General features: G+C 56.4%; 2 non-coding genes across 2 annotated transcripts; one reads left to right on the plus strand and one right to left on the minus strand.

Moving 5' to 3' along the window:
- Positions 1-441: 441 nt before the first annotated feature.
- LOC139053935 (small subunit ribosomal RNA) lies at positions 442-2,256 on the minus strand. Its single transcript, XR_011510899.1, has one exon. It is a non-coding gene; the product is annotated as a small subunit ribosomal RNA (ribosomal RNA).
- Positions 2,257-7,612: 5,356 nt separating this feature from the next.
- LOC139053934 (U2 spliceosomal RNA) lies at positions 7,613-7,804 on the plus strand. Its single transcript, XR_011510898.1, has one exon. It is a non-coding gene; the product is annotated as a U2 spliceosomal RNA (small nuclear RNA).
- Positions 7,805-10,000: the final 2,196 nt, after the last annotated feature.

Genomic DNA, 10,000 nt, shown 5'->3' on the forward strand with positions numbered 1-10,000 from the left:
CGGAGGACGGGAGAGCGCTCGCACCACGGTTCCGTGTGTACTAAGCGGCAGCGGCATTAGCTCTCGACCGTCAGTTCCTTGACCGACCGCACGCTTCGCCGTTCCCCTCGTACTGGGCAAGAGCAGCAGGTCGGGTCGTCTTACTCCCATTCCGCGCAAGAGTGCCGAGGCGGACTTCAGAAAGCCCACCCAACAGTGTGCGTTACGCCGTTTCTACCCGCGGGCGCGGCCAAGCCAACCGTCCAAGGTTGCAGCCGGCGTCCACTGGGCGCAACAAATTTGGCACGGGGCGCCCTTCGAAATTCGGGCAATCCCCGGCATGTTCGGGTATAGCCGTCCCCGCGTCCAAGCGGGGCCAGCGGCGGAAAGCGTCGGGCGCAGCGAGCTGCTTCACCCACACGGGGTAGAAACAATGGCGCTCGTCACCCTCGAACAATCCGGTAATGATCCTTCCGCAGGTTCACCTACGGAAACCTTGTTACGACTTTTACTTCCTCTAAATGATCAAGTTTGGTCATCTTTCCAACAGACCGGCGCAACCGAAAGGCCGCGCCGGACATCGGTCCGAAGACCTCACTAAATCATTCAATCGGTAGTAGCGACGGGCGGTGTGTACAAAGGGCAGGGACGTAATCAACGCGAGCTTATGACTCGCGCTTACTGGGAATTCCTCGTTCAAGGGGAACAATTGCAAGCCCCTATCCCAATCACGAAAGAAGTTCCACGGGTTACCCAGTCTTTTCAGACAGGGATAAAGACACGCTGCTTCCTTCAGTGTAGCGCGCGTGCGGCCCCGGACATCTAAGGGCATCACAGACCTGTTATTGCTCTGTTTCGTGCGGCTAGGAGCCGCTTGTCCCTCTAAGAAGGTTGTAAGGTGCTGGGAACCCCGCACCTATTTAATAGGCTAGAGTCTCGTTCGTTATCGGAATTAACCAGACAAATCGCTCCACCAACTAAGAACGGCCATGCACCACCATCCACCGAATCAAGAAAGAGCTCTCAATCTGTCAATCCTCCCAGTGTCCGGGCCGGGTAAGTTTTCCCGTGTTGAGTCAAATTAAGCCGCAGGCTCCACTCCTGGTGGTGCCCTTCCGTCAATTCCTTTAAGTTTCAGCTTTGCAACCATACTTCCCCCGGAACCCAAACACTTTGGTTTCCCGGAAGCTGCCCGCCGAGTCATTTGAGTAACTCAGGCGGATCGCTGGTTGGCATCGTTTATGGTCAGAACTAGGGCGGTATCTGATCGCCTTCGAACCTCTGACTTTCGTTCTTGATCAAAGAAAACATTCTTGGCAAATGCTTTCGCAGTAGTTCGTCTTGCGACGGTCCAAGAATTTCACCTCTAGCGCCGCAATACGAATGCCCCCGTCTGTCCCTCTTAATCATTACCTCGTATTCCAAAAACCAACAGAACAGAAACGAGGTCTTGTTCTATTATTCCATGCAAGTTTATTCAGGCGACTCGCCTGCGTTGAGCACTCTAATTTTTTCAAAGTAAAAGCACCGGCCTTCTCGAGGCACACAATGAAGTGCACCAAGAAAGGACCGGCATGATGTTCAGTCCGAGCCGTCGCATCGGGTAGATGCACTACTCGTCTGGAACTGAGATCCAACTACGAGCTTTTTAACCGCAGCAGCTTTAGTATACGCTATTGGAGCTGGAATTACCGCGGCTGCTGGCACCAGACTTGCCCTCCAATTGATCCTCGTTAAAGGATTTAGAGTGTACTCATTTCAATTACGGGGCCTCAAAAGAGTCCCGTATTGTTATTTTTCGTCACTACCTCCCCGTGCCGGGAGTGGGTAATTTGCGCGCCTGCTGCCTTCCTTGGATGTGGTAGCCGTTTCTCAGGCTCCCTCTCCGGAATCGAACCCTGATTCTCCGTTACCCGTAACAACCATGGTAAGCAAGTAACCTACCATCGAAAGTTGATAAGGCAGACACTTGAAAGAAACGTCGCCGGCTCGTGGCCATGCGATCAGCACAAAGTTATCCAGAGTCACCACACAATACGGGCCGAAACCCGATCGATCTTGGTCTAATAAAAGCACCCGTCGCCCAAAGGGCTTCAGGCTCACTGCATGTATTAGCTCTAGAATTGCCACAGTTATCCAAGTAGGAAGAAACGATCTAAGGAACCATAACTGATTTAATGAGCCATTCGCGGTTTCGCCTTATTTCGGCATGTACTTAGACATGCATGGCTTAATCTTTGAGACAAGCATATGATTACTGGCAGGATCAACCAGGTAATCGTTCAACTGCGCGTCCCGCCTGTCAAGCAGGCCGGACGCCGTTTTTGCGATGCCGAGGCCACCTTCAGGCGCCCCAGCACGCTTCGTTCTTGCAAAGAGTAGCACTTTGCACAGTCCGAGACGACGGCGTTCGAGCTCGCTACGGCGCCCTCCCCGAAGGGCCGGGTATCGCCACGCGGCAAGAAGCACGCAACATTCTCGATAGACTGGTTGTGTCGACTCGATCACGGCTTGCGGTTTCTCTTGAGCCCGCAGCACAGGTGGACCGACCGACACTTGCAACGTAGCCGAGACGGCAAAGCCGCCAGGCGACGGGTCACGCCCGCGCCTTCGGCGCTTTCGCATTTGACTCGTCCGAGGACGATGCGGAACACAACTCGATATCGTGGAGAAAGCGTCGTCCGACAACCAGCCCCTAACGCATCAAGCGGATGAGGCTGCAGACGTCAGCTGTGGGATCCACGGGAGCGATACCGGGGACACGCTTGACGGGCACGAAGCCCGCCGCATATCAAACACCCAGGTCGCTTTTGGGGGCGACTGCTCTCTGGGACCCCCATATAATAGCAGCGATAAGTTCCCAAATCTCCATGGGGCCGTACTCGTGCCACTTTCGACGAGCGTTTGGCGAAAATCGTGCCGCCTCGCAGCGCCGCGAGCGAGATGGAAAGCTTACGTCGGCAGCGCAATGCCGAAGTCGTGAAAGCGCAGCGCGTCGACCGAATGCGCGAACGGCAATCTCTCGCCTATGGACAGCGCGGTTTCCAGAACAATCGCCTTTCTGTGCCCCTACGGGGCCGCACGCTAGCGCGGCCCTTTCGCCGTTTCCGAGCACGAGTGCGACCGGCGCGGGCGGCGTGCTCGACACCCCGGCTGACGCCGTTTCGGACTTTGTCTCTTCGCGCGCTCGCGCCAACGCCGCGGCAAAACGACGACCTCTGCGCGGTTCTTTCCCGGTTCCCGGCGTGCTATAGTGCAGCCAGCCGGACGGTGGCGACGACTCAGTCGCGGCCGTGCGGTGGCTTGTACGCCAAAGTTGCGTGACGGGCGTCGAGCTCCCGCCGCGGCCCGGCTCAGGTGGTTTCGGACTTCTGTCTCTTCCGAGCGCTCGCGTCGTCGTGGGCACGATTCTCGAGTGCGGAGCGGTGCGCGGACACCACCACGAACACGCGCAAGCCGAAAACGGCACTACGGTACAACGTCGGCCAGGGCGGTACGGCCCCCTTATATGAGCAGCGATAAGTGACCAGATCTCCACGGGGCCGTACTCGTGCGACAAGGCGGCGTACTGCGCCGAGCCGAGCGCCAATATTTGGCCTTGGCACGGCCGATTTGAGCTCTCGCGATCGCCGCGGTACCGCCGCTCACCGATTCAAGGCACGCTAGCGCGGCCCCTTCGCCATTTTTCGAGTAAGAGTGCGAAAAGCGCGCGCGGCGTGCTCGTCGCCCCGGCTGACGTAGTCTCGGACTTAGTCTCGCTCACGCCGCCCCGGCTGACGTCGTCTCGGACTTAGTCGCGCTCACACCGCCCCGGCTCACGTGGTTTCGGACTTCCGTCTCTTCCGAGCGCTCGCGTCGTCGTGGGCACGATTCTCGAGTGCGGAGCGGTGCGCGGACACCACCACGAACACGCGCAAGCCGAAAATGGCACTACGGTACAACGTCGGCCAGGGCGGTACGGCCCCCTTATATGAGCAGCGATAAGTGACCAGATCTCCACGGGGCCGTACTCGTGCGACAAGGCGGCGTACTGCGCCGAGCCGAGCGCCAATATTTGGCCTTGGCACGGCCGATTTGAGCTCTCGCGATCGCCGCGGTACCGCCGCTCACCGATTCAAGGCACGCTAGCGCGGCCCCTTCGCCATTTTTCGAGTAAGAGTGCGAAAAGCGCGCGCGGCGTGCTCGTCGCCCCGGCTGACGTAGTCTCGGACTTAGTCTCGCTCACGCCGCCCCGGCTGACGTCGTCTCGGACTTAGTCGCGCTCACACCGCCCCGGCTCACGTGGTTTCGGACTTTCGTCTCTTCCGAGCGCTCGCGTCGTCGTGGGCACGATTCTCGAGTGCGGAGCGGTGCGCGGACACCACCACGAACACGCGCAAGCCGAAAACGGCACTACGGTACAACGTCGGCCAGGGCGGTACGGCCCCTTATAAGAGCAGCGATAAGTGACCAGACCTCCACGGGGCCGTACTCGTGCGACAAGGCGGCGTACTGCGCCGAGCCGAGCGCCAATATTTGGCTTTGGCACGGCCGATTTGAGCTCTCGCGATCGCCGCGGTACCGCCGCTCACCGATTCAAGGCACGCTAGCGCGGCCCCTTCGCCATTTTTCGAGTAAGAGTGGGAAAAGCGCGCGCGGCGTGCTCGACGCCCCGGCTGACGTCGTCTCGGACTTGGTCGACGCCCCGGCTGACGTAGTCTCGGACAGTCTCGCTCACGCCGCCCCGGCTGACGTCGTCTCGGACTTAGTCGCGCTCACACCGCCCCGGCTCACGTGGTTTCGGACTTTCGTCTCTTCCGAGCGCTCGCGTCGTCGTGGGCACGATTCTCGAGTGCGGAGCGGTGCGCGGACACCACCACGAACACGCGCAAGCCGAAAACGGCACTACGGTACAACGTCGGCCAGGGCGGTACGGCCCCTTATAAGAGCAGCGATAAGTGACCAGACCTCCACGGGGCCGTACTCGTGCGACAAGGCGGCGTACTGCGCCGAGCCGAGCGCCAATATTTGGCTTTGGCACGGCCGATTTGAGCTCTCGCGATCGCCGCGGTACCGCCGCTCACCGATTCAAGGCACGCTAGCGCGGCCCCTTCGCCATTTTTCGAGTAAGAGTGGGAAAAGCGCGCGCGGCGTGCTCGACGCCCCGGCTGACGTCGTCTCGGACTTGGTCGACGCCCCGGCTGACGTAGTCTCGGACTTAGTCTCGCTCACGCCGCCCCGGCTGACGTCGTCTCGGACTTAGTCGCGCTCACACCGCCCCGGCTCACGTGGTTTCGGACTTGCGTCTCTTCCGAGCGCTCGCGTCGTCGTGGGCACGATTCTCGAGTGCGGAGCGGTGCGCGGACACCACCACGAACACGCGCAAGCCGAAAACGGCACTACGGTACAACGTCGGCCAGGGCGGTACGGCCCCTTATAAGAGCAGCGATAAGTGACCAGACCTCCACGGGGCCGTACTCGTGCGACAAGGCGGCGTACTGCGCCGAGCCGAGCGCCAATATTTGGCCTTGGCACGGCCGATTTGAGCTCTCGCGATCGCCGCGGTACCGCCGCTCACCGATTCAAGGCACGCTAGCGCGGCCCCTTCGCCATTTTTCGAGTAAGAGTGGGAAAAGCGACCGCGGCGTGCTCGACGCCCCGGCTGACGTCGTCTCGGACTTAGTCGACGCCCCGGCTGACGTAGTCTCGGACTTGGTCTCGCTCACGCCGCCCCGGCTGACGTAGTCTCGGACTTGGTCTCGCTCACGCCGCCCCGGCTGACGTCGTCTCGGACTTAGTCGCGCTCACACCGCCCCGGCTCACGTGGCTTCGGACTTGGTCTCTTCGAGCGCTCGCAGCCAGGTCGGGGCCGACGCCGACGTCTGCGTGGGGCTTCAACGATTCCCGGCGCGACGCAATGCAACTGCGCGCAGGATGCCAGCGACTCCGCCGTGGCCGTGCGGCGGTGTACACGCAGAAGTTTCGTGAAGGGGTATCGAGCTCCCGCCGCCCCGGCGGACGTGGTTTCGGACTTTAGCGCTCGCAGCGATCTCGCGGCGATCGCTGACGTCTGCGCGGTTTCAGGTGTGCTACGATGCAGCAGTCTGCCGCACGACAATTTACGGAAGCGAGTGCATTCCGCCCCGGCGGACGCGGCAGCGGACTTTGTGCCTGCGGGAGTGCTCTTGTTGCTGTAAAATTTGAACGGGTGCAGCTGCGCGAAGCAAGTGTACACATTTTCTCTCTCTCTCTCTCTCTCTCTGCCTCTGAGGCGACTGTAATTTTAATTTAAATGCAATTGGAGGCGGGAGCAACCTGATGAGAGTAGGCGGACTTCGGCACACCTTGTAGTTTAGAAATTGTTTTCAAGCTTTGAGGACATACACAATCGCGCCATCTGCTTTCCCCGTCTCTTTGGCACTTCATAGTGTGTGCAGCATGCTCTGCATTCCAAAGAAACGCGCCTGTTTCTCCCCCTCTCTCACGTTCTTCTTGTCTTTCTTGCTGCTCTTGTGAGAAGTTGCTATGCTCTTTACTCGCTGTAAAATAGAATGCTTGCGCGAGCCAACAACTTGCGTGTCTTTCTTTTTTTTTGTTGTTGTTGTTTTTTTCTCTCTTCCCAAGACGTTTCTGCCATTATTCACTAGCTCTCGTTCTTAGTATGCAACGGAGCGTTAGCTCGCGCCATCTACCTTTCTTTCTGTATGGCGAAGGCCGTAGGTTTTCCTAGTTCCGCACACAGATGGCGCGGATGCGTTTTCGCGCCAGTTTCGAACGACCTCGCTGTACACATGTTTCTCATTTAAAAGTTTCAAAGGGGCTTGCGAAAGGGCGTGGTCCTTTTTTCTTGCGCAAGGCTGAGCTTTCCAGCTGTGCTTAAGCTATGCTAGCATGTGTGCGTATGTGTGTGTGTGTGTGTGTGTGTGTGTGTGTGTGTGTGTGCGTGCGCGCGCGCGCGTGCGTGCGCGTGCATATGTGTGCGTGTGTGTGTATACACGCACACGGTAAAGATGATGGGGTAGCGCTATTTCTTTCTTTCTTTCTTTCTTTTTTAACAACACCTGTGCTCCACATGGCGATCTTCCTGCCCTCTATGTTTCCGGTTGGAAGGAGTGCGCAGCCTTTTCTATATTTATTTATTTTTTTTTTTTCATTCTCTTTCATTCGTACATGAGGCGCGCTACCTAATTCTAGCGGTCGAATCGACACGTTGCAATCCGTCCCGGCCTGTGCCGTATGAAAACTTTCAGTGGGCCTTGCGGTAAATAAAAGGAAATGAGGGAAATGCGCGTAGTGTATTACACTTGCGCACGGGCTTGAAACGAAGGCCTCAAAGAAAGCCGCCTTGAGCGGTCGCATTCAGACGGAAGTAAGCATTCCCCTTGCGCGTGTTTTCCGCTCGCCTGTTCCGTTTTCTACGAGGTTGCCTTCGTTGGTTTTGCCTTGCGAACAAGCTTGCGCTCGGGTCTCGTTTCTACGCGACGGCGTTTCGTTAACAGTGAAAGACTGAGGCGTCGCGAGTTGATTCGCGAGATAGAGAGCATAGAGTCTCTAGACGGGCTGGGTTTTATAAGATTGCCCACGCTGTTGCTGAGGTTACCAATGTCGCCAGGGCACCCACAAGGCAGTGGTACAATGGAGTGAAGTGAAAGACATCGCTTCTCGGCCTTTTGGCTAAGATCAAAGTGTAGTATCTGTTCTTATCAGCTTAATATCTGATACGGGTTCTATATGGACCCACGATATTAAACCTATTTTTGGAAGTTGGCGGAGTGCTTGAAGCCTGCTTCACCTCCGCCGCAGGTCGGCCCGGTATTGCACTACCTCCGGGATCGGCCCCCGCTCACTTAGGTGAGACTTCATTCAATCAAAATGAAGAACACAAGCTCGAAGCGAGCACTCACGTGACACGCACCATTCCCATACTATACGCAACGATGCCGGTGTTTCTGAACGATTGTCTGCTGTAATGAGCCACTTGGGGGGGGGGGGGGGAAGGGTGATTAGCCGTGGGTTTTGCAATCAATGTAAGTCCCACTCAAAGCCAACACTGCATTTTGGAGTTCACTATCGCTTTGATCCGTAAACGACAGCAAGCTCGCCCTGCGAAAATCCGCTGCCCTAGTGGAAGAAAGGTTCCCTATGAAACAAAAATGGAGTGCCCGATTTCCGGCAACATTTTCGCTGCAGTGGGACCGAGCGCCTCGAAAACAAACTTGTCGTATGGCCAAGTGTGGCGAAATATATTCAAGGGTTCAGAGGTGCCTCAGCTTTCCAACCTGTATGTTATGAATACCTGTTGCTACCTTTTCGTCATCATCATCCTGCTGGCTACGACCACTGCAGGGCAAAGACCTCTCCCATTATTCTCCAAGCACCCCGGTCACGTGTAAGCCCGGTCACGGTCGCCGTCTAGTGCCTGCGCCCTTCCTAATCTAATCTGCCCTCCTAAATTTCCGCCACCCCGTGCTACGCTTCCCTTCTCTTGGAATTCAGTCGGTAACCCTTAATTGATGATCTTCCCCCCACATTGCATGCCCTGCGCACGCCCATTTCTTTTTCTTGGTTTAAACTAAGGTGTCATTAGCTCGCGTTTGTTCGCTCACCCCCCGAATCTGCTCTATTCTTATCCCCCGTAGCGCTACACCCATCATTCTTCTTTCCAAAGCTCGTCGCGTCGCCCTCAGTTACCCTTCGGTAATCCTTAAGGTCCTTCGTTGCGGCACTCGCGGCATCTTTCTCATTTAAATAAGGCTATTTCGTTCAGTTTTGGGGGAAAACTCAATGAGCTAGGCGCGATTGTGTCCCCGGCGCCGCTCTCAACAAGATGGCGGCGCCCAGGCTTTTTGCCTGGTGGTTCGGCTTGACGCAGAACACGCCTGCAGGGCAGTGAAGCCGCATTGAAGGGGCAACGAGCGGCGCAGTGAAGCGCATGCTCGGGCGAAAAACGCGAACATCAGCCAAAAATACAACCAAATGGCCAAATACGAATTTCCGTTATGGGAAATTGGAGTTCAGTTGGCGCGTTGCGCTCGCCTAAGGTAAAGAACATAAATGCGAGTGCCACATCAGCCAAGTCAATGCTGAGGATCGCGTATCATTTCTTATTTATTTTTCCCCTTGCCTCCTGGCCTGCGTGGCCCTAGCGCGCATGCCCACGAAAGTAATGCAATAAGGAAAACGCGAAATCATGCGGTGACGGCTGTATCATATCCATTGTGCGTGCTTTGTTCTTTTTGGACTACAGTGGTGTGCGTTATGAGAAAGTTTCAGTGACCAGCGAACCTATATTTAGAACCACATTTACGGTTACTGCTAACAAGCTGCGGGTAGGTGTTTTTTTTTTCTTTCTTTCTTTTTTTCGCTACCAACGATGGGTTATCGCAACCGCGATCGGTTGTGCTAGACGCGTTCTTGCCAAACGTTGGCTCTATACGCGACCCGTGACGCGTGGTCGGCACATTCAAGCAGTCCATTGCAAACCGTTCCAAGAAGAAGGATGCTAGCTCCACGTTCCGCCGGGAGCGCTAGTTCGAAGATTGTACTTTTAGACCCTCGAGGAAGCACCGCCATCCCACGTTTTCTATAACGCGCTAAGACTCAGAGCGACAGCGACCACTTGTCTTTGTCAATATCTCGGACACACTTTTTTTTTTTTCTTTAATCCAGATCGTCAGACGAGCCCGCGTTCACGCGCACTCGCTCTCTCCGATAAGCAGGGTAGCTCGGTTGGGGTGTTGTAGGGCCTCGCGCATGCGCTGCTGAGTTCGTCGCTTCGCCGGCCGGTCGACGCTGGCGCGGTACTGGTAATCAACTTCGACGGGCATGGTGAAACGTCACTGTGAAACGTCACGACTAGCAATGCAATGTGTTTGCGAGCAATCGGAGAAATGAGAGAGCCCCTGTAGATTAGTGGAAACGTTCCTCCAAGTATTACGTTTGCAATTTGCGCCTACGAACATGAACTAGACAAAGGAAATGATCTGTAGCCGCCTTCACTTCATAAAATTCCCGTACGAAGAAATTTGCGTGCGCACGTGAT

This window comes from Dermacentor albipictus, unplaced genomic scaffold, assembly GCF_038994185.2.
Source record: "Dermacentor albipictus isolate Rhodes 1998 colony unplaced genomic scaffold, USDA_Dalb.pri_finalv2 scaffold_376, whole genome shotgun sequence".
Taxonomy (NCBI): domain Eukaryota; kingdom Metazoa; phylum Arthropoda; class Arachnida; order Ixodida; family Ixodidae; genus Dermacentor; species Dermacentor albipictus.